Source organism: Sminthopsis crassicaudata, chromosome X (assembly GCF_048593235.1).
Source record: "Sminthopsis crassicaudata isolate SCR6 chromosome X, ASM4859323v1, whole genome shotgun sequence".
Classification (NCBI taxonomy): Eukaryota; Metazoa; Chordata; class Mammalia; order Dasyuromorphia; family Dasyuridae; genus Sminthopsis; species Sminthopsis crassicaudata.
In genome coordinates, this window is record NC_133623.1 from 50968625 (window position 1) to 50987091 (window position 18467).

The window sequence follows — 18467 nt, forward strand, 5'->3', positions numbered from 1 at the left end:
AACAGTCCCTTCTTTCCATCTTTTCATTTCTATATGCCTTTCTTCCAAATGACCAATAAAATGAATAAACCATTAGCTAACAACCAAAAAGGAAATTTAAAAAAAAATTACTAAAACCAAAAATGGGAAAGGGAAAATCACAACAAATAATAAAGGCACAAAGGAAATTATTGAAAAATAGTACATACAATTATATGCCTCCAAAACCAATAATGTAACAGAAATATGGGAAGTGAAGAGATACATTCTGAATCTAAGTTGCATCATCTATCTAAAAAAAATGGAGAAAGTGAACTAGACAATCTCTATGTCACTTTTCTAACGTAGGATGAGAGGGAGAATGTCCCAAACTTAAAATATAACAAATTTTTAAAAATAAATTAAAGCAGACAACTGCTTTCTTCAGATCAGAAGAAAAACAACCCAACATATTATACTGAATTACAATAATGTTAATATGGAAGTACTAAAGGTCAAGACTATCAGGAAAAGCTATGAAAAAGAAAGATTACTTCCCTTCTTCCTCTTCCTTTCCCCCTCTTTTCCCTCTCCTTCTGTTTCTCACCCTCCTTAGCTCCTTCTAGCTTTTTTTCTCTTCTAATTCCTCATCTTTCACTATCCTTTTTTTTTCCTTTTTTCTTCCTTTTTCTTCTCCTCTTTTCATCTTTATCCTGCCCTTCCCTCTCTTTTTTTTCTTGGCTCTTTCTCTTTTTCTCTCCTCCTTCTTTACCTTTTCTTTACCTTTTCTCTCTTCCCTCTTCCTCCTTCTCTCTATCCTTCCCTTTTCCCAACCCCATATTTTCCTTCTCTCTTCTCTTTTCCCTTTCTTCTTCCCATTTCTATTCCTTGATCTCCAATTTCTTCCTCTTTAATTTCTCAGAATTTCCTTTCTTCTTTTCTAATTGACTCACCCCTCTGAGAATAGGGATCTTGTGTTTCCATATCAATCTGGTCAGTAGGAAAATTCTTTCTTCCCCTCCCTTCCAGCTTTCTGATTTCCTCCCACCCCCAAAATGAGGCTCATCTGCATAAATTGTGAGCTATATTCTGAGAATGCAATCTCCTCATCTATATCCTTAAAAGAAGAGCAAGTCTCCTTTCAGCTGAAAGCATTGCATCAAAAGTGGAGACCCAGCAGTTCTGCCATCTCAATATATAGTGTTTCCTTTGCTCACTCTCACTTCAGCCTTTCTGGAGAGTTGGAGCAGAGTTGGTGCATCTGAGAATGCCTCCCAGAATCAACTTAGCACACCACCACCTTCCCTGTCCCCAATATTGAGATAAATCTGGGAGTTTATCAAGCAGAGTTTTGGAAGGCTGGGTGGGAACGATAATTTCCAACAAATGAAGCTCTCCTACCTTCCTGTGGGCATTTTAACAAATCAATCAATAAAGATGAAGCAGACAGGTAGATTCCCTGACACTGAGCAGAGAATCCAAGAGTCCCTTGACATCTACTCACCTTATGGTAAGCTCAAAATCATCTTATCCAATCAGGACAAGATTTATAGCCAAAATGAGTTTAATGTTTGCTAAATTAGGCTCGAAACTGGGAAAATACAAGCAAGGAAACAGGTATCTAGTCACATCCAGGTACTGGGCCATTGCAAAATCCAAGAGGTCCAAATCAAGTTAGAGAAGATAGAATGAGGAATAAGGACTAAGCCCTGCAGAATATGGCTATTGGATCATTTGTTCAGATCAGCTCTGCTACAAATTTAATTTTTTTTCTTTTTTCTTCCTTTTTCTTCTCCTCTTTTTACCTTTATCCTGCCCTTCTCTCTCTTTTTTCCTAGCCCTTTCTCTTTTTCTCTCCTCCTTCTTTACTCTTTCTTTACCTTTTCTCTCTTCCCTCTTCCTTCTTCACTCTATCTTTCCCTTTTCCCTTTTCACAATAAAAATGATCTGTACCCAGAACTGGCCTACCAAGCATAAGGCTTTTGTCAAGGAGCTAGGTCAAACCAGAGCTTCCCACAATGTGAGAACTTTCAACAAACCTCTAGGCTGTTCTACCTTTCCCCCCACTTTGAGTCTCCTTCTGGATTCATCAACCCCTCCATGGCAGGGCCAAAGTGTGACCAGCTCCAAGCTTTGGATGCTGGAGTTCTCTGCTTTCTTGGAACAGCAGCAAAACCCAGACACATAAAACAAGCACTGCTTTGTTCACATTGAGCAATCCAGCCCCACCTTTGTTGACCTCCTACCTCAAAGTTGTAGCTATCCACCAGATCTACAAAATAATCCTGAGAAGACTAAAGGAATTCTTAGAATAAGAATCTCCCAATGTTTTCTTCCTCTCAGGTTCGGGGATTTCTTCAAAACCAACATCAAGGCAGCTCTTTTTATGGGATCTCTAGTTAGTGCAAGAATCCTGAGCACATAATCATCAACCACCAAAGGCTGCTTCTTTGGCAAACAGGTGGAAGAGAAAATGATGTAGTGGTATAAGAGCAAAAGCCCTTGTCTACTATATAAGAAAGCAGATTATAAACTGTATGGATATGTATACATGTATTATATTTAACATATACTTTAACATTTTTAACATGTATTGGTCTACCTGCCATATAGGGGAGAGGATGGGGGTAAGAAGGAAAAAAGTTGGAACAGAAGGTTTTGCAGGGGTCAATGCTGAAAAATTACCCATGCTTATATCTTGCAAATAAAAAAGCTATAATTTAAAAAGAAAGCAGATTATTATATAAACAGACGCTTCTAAGAAGAAAAAAATTATCACTAACCCCACAAGAATTTTCAAAATATCTAATAACTACACCGTATCTGCTTTGACCACTTTACTCTCCTAGTTAGTAACTCGAGTAGCTCCCTGTTGCCTCTCATATAAAATCTAAACACTTTTCACTTTTAAAGCCTTTCAAAACCTGGCCCCACACTATGTTTACAGCCCAATCATACATTACTTCTGCTTGTGAATTCTGCAACCAAGCCAAAATGGAATTTTCTCAGTTCTATGAACACAGAACTCTATCTCCCATTCCCAATCTTTACACTGGCTATTGTTCTTGCCTGGAATTCATTTCCTCCTCATCTAGACTTCATAGATTCCCTCTCTTCCTTCAACATGAATCTCAAGTCCCATTTTCTAAATGATCTCCTCATCAGTTACCACTTTCCTTTCTCATTCCCAAGCTATCTTGTATTTATATTTGCATTTATTCTCAGAGTATTTTTTCTGTCTATAGTCATATATGTATTTGTTGTCTCCCGTGCTAGAATATAAGTTGTTTGAGTTACAGACCGTTTCATTCCTTGTACTTGTATCTTAGTACTCGAAACAATAGGGCACACAATAGGAGCTTGTTGTTTGATAGAAAAAATCAGAAAAAATGTAAATTGAAACAATTCTGAGATCTTACCTAATACTTGTCACAATGATAATGGTAAAATAAACAATGAAAAAAATTAGTTCCTGCCATGGCTATGGTAAACATAGACACATTATTATGTTGCTGATGGAATTTTGAACTGGTCCAACATTTTTTGGAAAATAATATGGAATAACCATTTAAAAACAATTATAAAGATGTATCAAAAACAAGTATAAAGATGTATAAAGAAGTGGATATCCACTTAAACCCACTGGTCCTAGAAGTGTACCACCAAAGAAGTTATTGAGAGAGGAAAAAGGATCTACTTGTACAATAATATTCTTAGCAGCATAACTTATAATAGCAAAAACTTAGTAAAAAAAACAAACTAGGTATCCACTAATTGTTTTTCCTTGTCAAAGAGGATCAAAATGGCATCACTATGTTACAGTAGAGTCACAGTGTGTCCGACTGTGACTGATCAGACCAATATAAGCTCGGAATGCTCTGCCACAGGTTGGGTACAAGTAGTCCATATGAACATTTGAGGTGAATGTTCTAGCTTTGTGCATCTCCCATTTCTTCTGTGCTACTTCAATTTTGCTTTGCTCATTTTTTTGCACCTTCTCTGTTGAGGGCATGCCATGCTGGGCGGTTCTGTGCCAATATCTCCCCTGTCATGCAATCAATTCTAAAGTTCTTAAGAGAGACCCTGTATCACTTTTTCTGACCACCTTGTGTTTGCCTTGGGTGAGTTCTCCATAAAATAGTCTTTTTGGCAAAAGCACATTTGGCATTCAAACAATGTGGGCAGCCCAACAGAGTTGTGCTCTCTGCAGTAGAGTTGGAATTCTGGGCAGTTTAGTTTGAGAAAGGACCTCAGTGTCTGGTATCTTATTCTGTCAGGTGATCTTCAGAGTCTTCCTAAGATAATTCAATTGGAAATAACTCAAGTTTCCTGGCATGGCGCTGGTGACTATCTCAGTTTCATAGGTATACAACAATGAGGTCAGGTAGATCTACAGTATAGTAGTCAGTTTAATACCTCTCCCCCACACTTTCCTTTAGAGCCCCCCAAACAGTCAGCTAGCTCTGGTAATATGTATATCAACCTTATTCTCAATGTGGACATCCCTGGAAAGTATACTGGCAAGGTAAGTGAACTTATCCATGACATTCAAAACTCATGGTTCCACATATGGATAGTACAGTGCTGGCTGATGGAGGACCTGTGTTTTCTTGGTGCTAATTCTTAGGCCAAAGTTAGCACAAGCAACAGAGAATTGAGCCATACTTTGTTGCATCTCAGCTTTTTTGGAGGCTCTATTGAGTGCACAATTATCTGCAAACAAAAAAAAATCATGCACCATCACTCCCTCCACTTAAGTTTTGGCTTGTAGCCTTTTCAAGTTAAAGAATTTACCATTAGTGTGGTTGCTGACCTCGATGCCATGTTCATTCTCTTTGAAGGCATCTGACAACATAGCCGAAGATATCATGCTGAAAAGCAATGGGAGCAAGCCCACGGCCTTGTTTTACTCCATTGGGAATGCTTAAGAGCACTGTCTGTCTTCCAGAACCTGGGCAAGCAAGCTAGTGTAAAAATGAGGTACGATACTGATGAACTCTTTGGGGCAACCAAATTTTGACATAATTTTCCATGAACCCTTGCGGCTGACAGTATCAAAGTCTTTGGTCAGATCTACAAATGTTGTGTACAGAACTCCATTCTGCTCCTGGCATTTCTCTGGAGAACTTAAGATATGTGAATATAATGGAATGGTATTTTATCCAGAGCACCACCATCCTTCCTAGTCCACCAAAGCTCATACCCTGAATTGCTGATTAACTTGTGAGATAATACGGGCACATCTGGTTCTCTGAGTATTTGCCAGGTAAGATCAAAATGGCACAAACAGCACAGAAAGTTCAGGGACCAGTGAAAGGGGGTTCAAAGGCATGACTATGGGGGAGATGGGCAAAGGTAAAGGAGGGCAATGTGGGAAGAGGATGAAATCAGGGAGAAGCGTGAATGATCACTCAAGTAACCATGAATTGGAGTTGGGTGTACTTGGCAGAATGGACTCGATGGAGAAAGAAAAAGACTCAAAGGTCAGGAGTTTGAAGTCTCATTTTTATAGGATTTGGAGGAGAACAAACTAATTCTTATATGTATCTCCTTGGGATTTAGTTCATTATCAAATCCAAATTATCTCAAAATTGTTGGTAAAACTTTAAAGTGAACAACATGTCCATGTCATCTTAGAATTATCAGCAGCATTCGATGTTCTGCTTGTCTTACTATGAAGGTCTGAAATGTGTCTAGGAGATAGAAAGATGGATACAGACAAACAGGATACAAAAGCAAATTAGATAGTAAATACCAACAGACTGATTAGGTGGAGATATAAGTACATAAATACATAGACAAGATAGATTAGAGGGACAGATACCTACATGCATAAACGGGACAAAGAGATAGATTAGATAGGATGGATAGACAGAAAGACAGGATAGAGCAATATAGACATACATATAGACAAAACAGGCTAGATAGATAGATCTCATAAGATCAAAAATCCTGAGAGATGGCTTCCCCTGATTCAGTACAGATTACCAGGATGCAGTTTTTAAAATTGTATTTCATTAAATTTTCTTTTTTTATTTTTCCAAATACAAGTGAAAAGTTTTCAACATTCACTTTTGTAAAACTTTGTGTTCCAAATTTTTCTCCCTCCCTTCTTTACCTTCCCAAGACAGAAAGCAAACTGATATAGATTCTATGGAATTCCTTTAATATATTTAATATTTTATATATTATATAAATATTTATTAATTATATATTAATATAATAAATATATTAAATATATTTCTATATTTGTCATGTTATACAAGAAAAAATATATCAAAAGGGAAAAAAACAAGAGAAAGAAAAAAACCAAGCAAACAAACAACAATATTAAAAGGTAAAAATGCTATGCTTTGATCCACATTCAGTATCCACAATTCTTTCTCAAGGTACAGATGGTTCTTTCCATCCCAAGCCTATTGGAATTGGCCTAAACCACCTCCCTGTTGAGAAGAGCCATCACAGTTGATCAGCACATAATCTTGTACTGTGTAAATATTCTCTTGGTTCTGCCAAAGGGACTTCAAGGTTTCCCTATACCACTTGCTGGTATTATTCCTTAAAAACTTATACTTATATAAAAGTTATATATTATATTATAAACTTATTACTTACAAACTTCCTATACTGGTTAGAAAGAGGCAAATTCAGGAGATCAGAACAAGATATGATTTTAGCACACAATTTAAGGGCCATCCTGAACTTGTCACTCTGAACCCTCATTTTCAATCTGTTGCTAAATCCATTTAATACTGCCTTCCAAACCTCTCTCTTATTTATCCCCTTTTCTTCTCTAACCCTGCCTCTAACCCTTCTTTAACAAGCCCTCCCCACCTCCTACCTGTACTATTACAATGGCTTTCTCTTTCCACTCCAATCTATCTTCCACTAAACTACCAAAGTGATCTTCCTAAATCACAGGTCTGATCAGATCACTGCCCTATTCAATAAATGTCAGTTTCTCCCTATTATCTCTCAGATCAAATATGAGATCCTCTGTCTGGCATCCAAAACCCTTCATAACCTAATTCCTTTCCACCTTTCCAGTCTTTTTTTTTTACTTTATTCTCCTCCATACACTCTAGTTAGGTGGTATTTTAGTGGATAGAGTACTGGGCTGGGTAATCAAGAAGACTCTTCTTCCTGAGTTCAAATCTGACCTCAGACATTACCTGTGTGATTCAGGTCAAGTCATTTCATCCTGCTTGCCTTAGTTTCCTCATCTATAAGATGGGCAGGAAAAGGAAATGGCAAACCACTCCAGTGTCTTTACCAAGAAAACCTCAATTGTGTTCATGGAGAGTCAGAAATGATGGAAATAACTGAATGACAAATACTCTCCAAGTCAGCTACATTGGCATAGTTGAAGTTCCTTGAACAAACTCCATCCCCCATCTTCACGCCTTTGCATTGACTGTCCTCCATGTCTACTCCTCTCCTTCCGCTGGCTTCTCTGACTTGTTTTATGTCTCAACTAAAACTCCATCATCTGCAAGTGATGTTTCCCCATCTCCCTTAATGCCAGAGCCTTCCCTCTGTTTCTTACCTCCTACTTACCCTTACACCTCTATCTCATTTGGACATAATTGTTTGTATATAGTCTCGCCATCCAACTGCGAGCTCCCCAAGGGCGGGGACTGTTTTTGTCCCTGTTAGCACAGTGCCTGACACAGAGTACATGCTTAACACTCACTGACTGACTACCAAAAATTGTAAATTGGACCAATTCAAAGAAATATTGAAGACATGAAATAATACAGAGTAAAGAAATACAGAGCCAGAAAAACAACATACATGTACTAACTACAACAAAACAGTAATGACAACCAAAGCACATTACAGACACAGGAAAGAAGGTGATAAAGGAGAATGAATATCTGCATAAGTTCTGGGAGGAGGTTCACAGAATCAAACTTCCCGGTGGAAGGGACCTTAAAGGTCATCTCCAAAAGGAAATGGGCCTCCAAGAGGTTTGGTAACTTGACCAAGCTCTCACAAATAAGAAGAGGCAGCAACAGGATTTGAAGCTGGGTTCTCTGCCTCCATAGTACCACAACAATGTGTCAACAATAAGTGTACAGATACATGTGAAGCCATTTGCAATCTCTTGATCTTTGCTTCATCTTGTATTTCCTTTTTCTTATTCCCTTATCCATGAAAATGCTAGAAAGAGCTACCATTCTGTCAAGGAAGGGAACTCATCCTTCCAGCAATGCAAATGGCTTAGCAAATGACTTAGCAAATAAATCCAAAGGAGTTTCCTGAGGCTCAAGGGGATGAGGTATCTTAGAGAGAATCAGAGATTTCCATCCTAGTTTCACACAGCTAGTATGTGTCAGATTATAAATTCATAAGAAGGAACCATAGAAACTATATAGTCCAACCTATTCATTTTACACATGAGGAAACTGAGGCCCAGAGACAAAGTGACTTGCCTAAGGTTACATAAGTAGTAAGGATCAGAAGATTTAAATCCTAGTCTTACTGACTTTATCCACTATACCACACTGCCTTTTCTTTTCTCAAGCTTTTTTACATTTTTAATCTTTCTACTTGTCAATGGTAGTTAAAAAAATAATAATAAATATATATATATATATTTATGTATGTATACACACACACACACACACACACACATCCACATATATAAGACGAATATTCTGTGGATACCAGCATAGCCCACTTTAATTTCTTCTTCTCCCAACATGAATAATACAAGTCTTTTGCTGATCGTACATATCCTGGATTGTTATGGCAATCAAGGAGTTAAAATGACTAAGGGCTGGAGCAATATGGACCAGAACTGGCTTGGGTCCAAGGACACAACGTGTGACAATGCACCTGGTAGCTTAAGGGAAGCCAAAAGAGCTGTGCTGTTCCTTGTTTATCAGGAGATGTGTCTACATTCTGAGGACAGATAACCAGTTAGCTGGCTTAGAGTAGCAAAAGGAAAAGGAAAAAAAAGAGATAATGAGGAAGAATTATGGCTACTGCCAAAAACTACAACCAGATTGAGCTCCAAATCTGAGGAAGAACAGTATGTGTAAGAAGCTTGAGCCTTTGTCCAGAGATAGGGGCAAGGGCTATCCTGGTGCTCAGTAACGATAGCAGATTGAGGGTCAACAGAAACTAAGGGAAGAGATTCCAGAGGGGTGATTGAGTGATATTTGAAGTGGGCCAGGCGAGGAGGGATATCTCTGAGCATCATGGAAATCAATGGGAGAAGAGGGCAATGGGATACTTCATCCTCTCCTACTCCCAGGTATACAGAGCTGACTGCCTAAGCAAAAACCAAACCAAACCAAACACCCAAGTCCCCTGCTACCATTCCTCACCCTCCCAAGCCTCCTCCAACTCTGCCTTCCAAGTCCCCATCGGCCCATGCCTTCCCCTTCCATTGGACTTACATGCATCTTTGGAATTAATGGCTACTTATTCTAGAATTTATATTAGATTTTCCTTCTCATAATAAAAGCTTCCTCTGTATCATTATAAATTTCATTCTTACAAGTGTAAGTGGGGAGTTGGTCTCAGTATACTATGCATGTGTTTTATAGCATATATACTTTTGCTAACTTTCCTGGTGGGAGAGGGATTGAGACAAGAAAATAAGAATATACCCCAAAATACACCTGAGAGAGCATCTCTGAAACTTTTTTTTAAAGTTTCCAGAGAATACTTTAACATATTTAACATGTATTGGTCTACCTGCCATCTGGGGCAGGGGGTGAGAGAAGGAGGGGAAAAAGTGGAACAAAAGGTTTTACAAGGGTCAATGCTGAAAAATTACCCATGCATACATCTTCTAAATAAAAAGCTATATAATAAAAAATAAAGTTTCCAGAGATTAGAACCTGGAAAAATCACATCCATATATACTAGGAAATACCTGATAAAAAACCTATAATGGCTGGTTTGCCATTGTTTTACAGATCAAGTTAAAACTCCTCAACCTGGATTTCAAGGAGCTCCATTATTTTGTTCCAGCGTACTGTTTCAACTTTATCTCCCATTGTACCCTAGCATTTTCTTTTGGCCTTTCCACACATCCAACTTATTCTGATCCTCGTGTCTTTGGTTACATTGTTCTCTACTCCTAAAATTCCCTGCGTCATTTTTTTCCTCCCTTTCTTCCTCGCTTTCTAGTGCAAATCTGATGTTTCCTTATGAGTCCATTTTTTAAAAAATAAAATTTTATTGATACTTTCTGTTAATCACATCACCATAATTATCTCAAATATAGGGGCAGCTAGGTGGTGCAGTGGATAGAACACTAGCCCTGAATTCAGGAGGACCCGAGTTCAAATCTGATCTCAGACACTTAACACTTCCTAGCTGTGTGACCCTGGGCAAGTCACTTAACCCTTCCTAGCTGTGTGACCCTGGGCAAGTCACTTAACCCCAACCTCAGGGGAAAAAAATTATCTCAAATATCCCTCTCTCTCCCAGAGAGCCATCTCATATGACAAGTAGTATTTTAAGGAAGAAAAAGAGGTCAACACAACTGATTGATATGTCAAAAGAAAGTCCAAAAGCACGTACAATGCTTATGGACCTCTCACCTCCATGAAGATGTATGCTGGGGTTGTCTTCTGAAATCTCTTCCTTCGAGTCTTGCTTGATCCTGATAATTTTATTATTTTACAACAATATTGTAACAATCATCTGTAAAAGACATAGTAATTCTGATCAATACAATGATCCATAATAATTGCAAAGGACTCATGATGAAAAATACTATTCATCTCCAGATAGAGAACTAGGAAACTCTGAGCGCAGATTAAAGCATATTGTTTTCACTTTCTCTGTTTTTCTTACTATTTTCCTGCAACAAAATGTTTGTAGCAGCCCTTTTTGTAGTGGCAAGGAACTGGAAACTGAGTGGATGCCCATTAGTTAGGGAATGACTGAACGAGTGATGGCATATGAATGTTATGGAATATTATTGTTCTATAAGAAATGATCAGCAGGATGATTTCAGAAAGGCCTAGAGAGACTTACATGAACTGATGCTAAGTGAAGTGAGCAGAACCAGGAGATCATTATATACATGGCAACAAGACTATATGATGATCAGTTCTGATGGACTTGGCTTTTCTCAACAATGAGGTGATTGACCAAGTAGGATTTATACCAGGAATTCAGCTGGTTCAATATCAGGAAAACTATAGCATAATTGACTATATTAATAACCAAACTAACAGAAATCATCTGATTATATCAACAGATGCTGAAAAAAATTAACAAAATATAATACCCATTCCTATTAAAAACACTAGAGAGCATAGGAATAAATGGAGTTTTCCTTAAAATGATCAGTAGCATCTATCTGAAATCATTAGAAAGCATCCTATGTAATGGGCATAAACCAGAACCACTCCCAATAAGATCAAGGGTGAAACAAGGTTGTCCACTATCACCATTATTATTCAATATTGTATTAGAAATGTTAGCCTTAGCAATAAGAAAAGGAAAAGAAATTCAAAGAATCAGAGTAGATAATAAGGAAGCAAAATCATCACTCTGCAATGATAGGATGGTATTCTTAGAGAACCGTAGAGAATCAACTAAAAAACTACTAAAAACAATTAACAACTTTAGCAAAGTTGCAGTATATAAAATAAATTCACATAAATCATCAGCATTTCCATATGTCTCTACTGGGTCTGTATCCTAAGGAAGTCATAAAGAAGGGAAAGGGACCCACATGTGCAAAAATGTTTGTAGCAACTGTTTGTAGAAGCAAGGAACTGGAAACTGAGTGGATAACCCATCAGTTGGGGGATGGCTGAACAAGTTATAGTATATGAATGTCATGGAATATTATTGTTCTATGAGAAACGGCCAACAGGCTGGTTTCAGAAAGGCCTTGAGAGACTTACATGAACTATGCTAAGTGAAATGAGTAGAATCAAGAGAATGTTGTACACAGCAACAACAAGATTATGTGATGATCAACTGTGATGGACTTGGCTCTTTTCAATAATGAGGTGATTCAGGCCAATTCCCATAGACTTAGGATGCAAAGAGCCATCCACATCCATAGAGAGGACAATGGAGACTGAATGTGGATCACAGAAGAGTATTTTCACCTTTATGTTGTTTTTTATTTGCTTGGGTTTTTTTCTTTCCCATTTTTTTTCTCTTTTGATCTGATTCATCTTACACAGCATTATAAATATGGAAATATGTTTAGAAGAATTGTACATGTTTAATCTATATGGATTACTTGCTATCTTGGGAAGAAGTGGGAGGGAGAGAGAAAAATTTGTGACAGAAGGTTTTGTGAAGGTGAATATTGAAAACTATCATTGCATGTATTTGGAAAAATAAAATACTATTTATTTTTTTAAATGTTTACAGTTTTGCTGTTAGTATATAAAATCATTCTCCTGGTTCTTCTCACTTTACCCTACATCGGTTCACACAAGTCTCCTCAAGTCTCACTGAAACCAGTGATAACTTTTGATCATGTTGTATAGAAAAAGTATTCTATTACATTCGTATAGCATAATTTTTCAGCCATTCACCACTTGATAGATACCTCCTTAGTTTTCAGTTCTTTGACACTTACAAAGAAAGATGTTATAAAATATCTTTGTACAGATGAGCCCTTTTTCTTTTTTGTTTGATTGCTTTGGGATATAGGCTTAGTGATAGAATTGTTGGGTTCAGTGATACCAGGGCCAAGCACTGTGCTATACTCCGGGAATACAAAGAATGGCAAAAGATAGTGCCTGTCCTCAAGTTGTTTTTTGTTTTGTTTTGTTTTGTTTTGATTTGGTTTTGATATGGAGTATCTTGTGAGAGGAACAGCAAGGCTAGTGTCACTACATCACATTGTACAAAGGGGTGGCAAAGCACAAGAAGAATAGAAATATAATAGGGGATCAGGTTATTTTTTTTTTTTTTTTTTTTTTAATTTATTTTTATTTTATTTTATAATTATAACATTTTTTGACAGTACATATGCATGGGTAATTTTTTACAACATTATCCCTTGCACTTACTTCTATTCAGATTTTTTCCCTTCCTCCCCCAAACCCCTCCCCCAGATGGCAAGCAGTCTTATATATGTTAAATATATTACAGTATAATTTAGATACAATATATGTGTGTAGAACCGAATTTTTTTTTGTTGCACAGGAAGAATTGGATTCAGAAGGTAAAAATAACAGTTTACATTCATTTCCCATTGTTCCTTTTCTGGATGTAGCTGGTTCTTTCCATCATTAATCAATTGGAATTGGATTAGCTCTTCTCTATGTTGAAGAAATCCACTTCCATCAGCATACATCCTCGTACAGTATCATTGTTGAAGTGTATAATGATCTTCTGGTTCTGCTCGTTTCACTCAGCATCAGTTGATGTAAGTCTCTCCAAGCCTCTCTATATTTCTCCTGTTGGTCATTTCTTATAGAACAATAATATTCCATAACATTCATATACCATAGTTTACCCAACCATTCTCCAATTGATGGACAGGGGATCAGGTTATAAAGAGGATTTCATGTGTGATCCTGGAGGTGATAGAGAGCCAGTGGAGTTTATTCAACAGGAGGATTTTATGGTCAGACTTGCACTTTGATCAATGGAGGAAAGACTGGAGTAGAGCAAGATTTGTAGCAGGCAGACCAAGCAAACACCTATTGCAATAATCCAGGTATTAGGTGATGAAGGCCTAAACCTGGGTGGTAGTAGGGCCAGAGGAGAGATACTAGAGATAACTGGATGTTACAAAGGTAGATTCAACAGGATTTGGCAAAAGATTGGATCTGGGGGTGGGGGAGAAGGGTCATCGTGAGAGAGTAAGAAACTAAAGATGAGACCTAGATTTCCAGTCTGGGTAACAAGAAAGATGGTGCTGCCTTTCATAGTAAATTAGGAAGAGGGGAGAGTTTGGGGAAGGAAAGACAATGAGTTCAGTTTTGAACATGTGTTTAAGATATCTATGGGATAATCAGTTCAAGATGTCCAAAGGGCAGTTGGAGATATGAATCTGGAGATTAGGGCTGGATAAGTAGATCTGAGAATGATTAATATAGAGATAATAGAATCCATGGCAGTTTATGAGATCATCAAGCACTTAAAGAGAGAGTATAAAGGAGGAAAGGGTGTTCAACAGTGTCAAAGGCAGCAGAGAAGCCAGTAAGGATGAGGCTTGAGAAAGGACAACTAAGAGATCATTAGTAACTTTGGAGAGAGCATGATGAGGTCAGAAACCTGGCTATATAGAGTTAAGGAGAGTAAAAGGAAATGAAGTGGAAGCACCTATTGTATCCTTCTCAAAATTTTAGCCACACAGGGAACTGGAATGTCCATCGATTGGGGATGGCTGGATAAGTTATGTATATGAATGTGATGGAATATTATTTTTCTATAAGAAATCAGCAGGATGCTTTTATCTTACTTTGTTTTATTATTATAGCTTTTTATTTACAAGATATATGCATGGGTAATTTTTCATCATTGACAATTGCAAAGCCGTCTGTTCCGATTTTTCCCCTCCTTCCCCCCACCCCTTCCCCTACATGGCAAGTTGACCAATGAAGGTTAAATATGTTAAAGCGTAAGTTAAATACAATTACGTATACATGTCCATACAGTTGTTTTGCTGTACAAAAAGAATCGGACTTTGAAATAGTGTACAATTAACCTGTGAAGGAAATAAAAAATGCAGGCGGACAAAATTAGAGGGATTGGGAATTCTATATAGTGGTTCATACTCATTTCCCAGAGTTCTTTCGCTGGGTGTAGCTGGTTCAGTTCATTACTGCTCTATTGGAACTGATTTGGTTCATCTCATTGTTGGAGAGGGCCACGTCCGTCACAATTGATCATCATATAGTATTGTTGTTGAAGTATATAATGATCTCCTGATCCTGCTCATTTCACTCAGCATCAGTTCCTGTAAGTCTCTCCAGGCCTCTCTGAAATCCTCCTGCTGTTCATTTCTTACAGAACAACAATATTCCATAACATTCATATACCACAATTTATTCAGCCACTCTCCAATTGATGGGCATCTGCTCAGTTTCCAGTTTCTGGCCACTACAAAGAGGGCCAGCAGGAGGATTTTAGAGACCTGGAGAGACTTACATGAATTGATGCTGAGTGAAATGGGCAGAACCAGGAGATCGTTGCACACAGCAAAAGCAAGATTATATGATGATCAAGTCTGATGGACTTGGCTCTTTTTAACAATGAGGAGATTCAAGACAATTCCAAAAAACTTGTGATGGAAAGAACTATCTGCATCCAGAGAGAGAGCTATGGAGACTCAACATGGATCACAAAATAATATTTTCACCTTTGTTATTGTTGTTTGTTTGCTTGGTTTTTTTTATCTCATTTTTCTTACATGGCATAATGATATAGAAATATGTTTAGAAGAACTGCATTAACTTATTTGGATTGTTTGCTGTCTTGGAGAGAAGAGAGAGAGAGAGAGAGAGAGAGAGAGAGAGAGAGAGAGAGAGAGAAGGAGAGGAAATTGGAACACAAGGTTTTACAAAAGTGAATGTTGAAAACTATCTTTGCATGTATTTTGAAAAATAAAAAACTATTATTATTAAATAAGTAAATACAGATTTGTAGTATAAAAGAAAAGGATTTTAGCCACAAAAGACAGAAAAGATATGGGACAATAGCTACTAAGGATGGGTGAATTAAGCAATAGCTTTTAGAGCATGGGATCTACATGGATATATTTGAAATCATTGGGGAAGCAGCAAGTAGACAGGAAGAGATTGAAGATAAATGAGAGAATGGGAATGATAGAAGGAACAATCTATTGGAGGAGATGGGATGAAATGGGATCCCTTATACATGTAGAGAGGGGTTTGTCTTGGCAAGGAGAAGGTCCAATTCTTCATGTGAGACAAGGGTAAAAGAGATACTGAAGGAAGGCATATGAGTAATGTGAAATAAGAGGGAAGACGAGCAAATTTTTGGTGAATGGTTTCATTTTTTCAGTGAAATGTGAGACAGTTTTCAGCTGAGAATTTTCTTGGTAAGAAGGGGAAGCAATAGGAAGTTTGAAATGGGAAAAAAAAAAAAAGATTTAGAAAAGTCACTGTGATGAATAGGGCAGTGTTCCATTAGGGATGTGTAAAAAGATTGCCTTCCCATAGTGAACTCAAGAAGTTAAATTTGTAGTAGAGTTAGCATGGTTTCACAATTTTCTCCAGCTTCATTTAGTAGCAGCTGAGTAGGAACAAAGGTAGTGGATGGTAAAAAAATAATCCAAAACTGAGGTCTGGCAGAGCAAAATCTTGATGAAATAAGGGAGCAAGTGACTCAATAGAAAAAGATTGCATAAAATTTAACTCAATCACCAAGGGATCATCAACATGGGGAAAGAAGGAAAGTGTGGAGAAGTGATAATCTGGAAAAGAACTATGGAATCTAGGTATTAGAAGTCACAGCAGAGATGAAGATAAGCACTGAAAACTGCAAGGCAAAGATAGAGAAAGAATGACAAGAGACTGTGATTAGGTGAGGGAATTTCAGAATTTTTGAGTGTGGAAGTGAAACATTTAATGACAGCAACATCATAATTATGACCATCTCTGTGATAGGATGAAAATGAGTAAGTTGGAGAACTGGGAGGTTAAGGTATTTGAGGGAGTATCAGTGTATATACTGAAGTCCCTTCGAAGGAATGCCCATCAATTGGAGAATGGTTGGGTAAATTATGGTATATGAATGTTATGGAATATTACTGTTCTGTAAGAAATGTCCAGCAGGAGGATTTCAGAAAGGCCTGGAGAGACTGAACTGATGCTGAGTGAAATGAGCAGGACCAGGAGATCATTATATACTTCAACAACAATACTGTATGAGGATGTATTCTGATGGAAGTGGAAATCTTCAACAATGAGATGAACCAAATCAGTTCCAATAGAGCAGTAATGAACTAAACCAGCTACACCCAGGGAAAGAACTCTGGGAGACGACTATGAACCACTACATAGAATTCCCAATCCCTCTAATTTTGTCCCCCTGCATTTTTGCTTTCCTTCACGGGTTAATTGTACACTATTTCAAAGTCCGATTCTTTTTGTACAGCAAAATAACTGTCTGGGCATGTGTACATTATGTTTAATTTTTACTTTAATATATTTAACATGTACTGGTCTACCTGCCATCAGGTAGAAGGGGTGGGGGGAAGGAGGGGGAAAATTGGAACAAAAGGTTTGGCAATGGTCAATGCTGAAAAATTACCCATAATTACCTATAATAATAAAAAAAAAGAAACCATGACTCAGAGACCTGAAAAAAAGAGGGCAGAAACTGGGGAGGGGAAAAAGACTCTGAGTCAGGTAGAGAACTCATTCAAAAAAAGAAAGGAGGAACTTGAATAGATAGATAACAGCTAACAGAATCCTTATTGGGTGGTAAATATGAGTGAACCTCAGAGGAGGAGAGCTACTATGTGATGGTGGTAGAGGGAAAGCGTGGACATGACAATGAGTAACAAGGCATAACAACTCCCTCACTTCAACTAGTGAATTGGGGAAATGAGTAAAAGTGCAACTAGTGTTGAAAAGGGTGCCCAAGGAGGCTGTGTCATCAGAAAGGAGCCAGCTTTTATTGAGGGTAGAAGACTGAAGAAGTAGGAGAGGAAAAAATTTGAATGAAAGAACTTTGGAATTAATCAGGAGACATGGGAGATGGTGGCGTGGGACAGTACAGCATGGCACGTTCACTTCAAAGAAGGCAAAACAAAGAAGCAATTGTGGTAGTTCAAAGGAAAAATAACAGCGCACAAAGTTAGAGACATTTCCATTTCAAATGTTCAAGTGGACTATTTGTGCCCAATTTATGGTAGCATCACAAGCTTCTGATCTTGTACTGGTCAGATAAACCATAGACACACTGTTCCTTAACCTCAACATAGTGATGTCATTTTGATCCTCTTGGAGAAAGGGTGACAACCAACCAACTGTGAAAATTTCTGTTTCTCCTACACTACCAAAGTTACTGGTTTTTCCTCCTTGGTGGATTAGAGGGCTTTTGTCCCATTTGTCTCCTCCCTCCCCAAATGTGTCAGTAGTGTTCATCCTACTTAGTCATCATCTCCCATTGAGTCTGGGGTGGGGAGCAGTTAAGGGCATGAAGTGAAAAACCCTTTCCACTTGCCTTTTCCTTTCTTCTACACCTCTGGCTTTTACAAAGATCTTCAAAAGGGAAGGGGAAGAGTCTGCAAATGCTTCCAGTACCTGTATGTATAACTAAGAGGAAGAGGGACCCCACTTGGGCAATACAGCAAAGATTCATTGTCCTAAGACGATAACTAGAAGAATGGGGAACAGGATCCAAATATCCTGAAAAGTAATCCACATTTGAATTTTAGAAGAAGGAGCAGTAGCAGCAGCATGGTAGATGTAAAGCGTTCAGTTCTCCCAGGTGCTGCTTTGGGAAGTATAGGGGAAGATGCGAGTCTCTTAGGCCATTTTCTACCTAGATGATACCCAATGGGAACGTCTAGAGATAGGAAATATTAA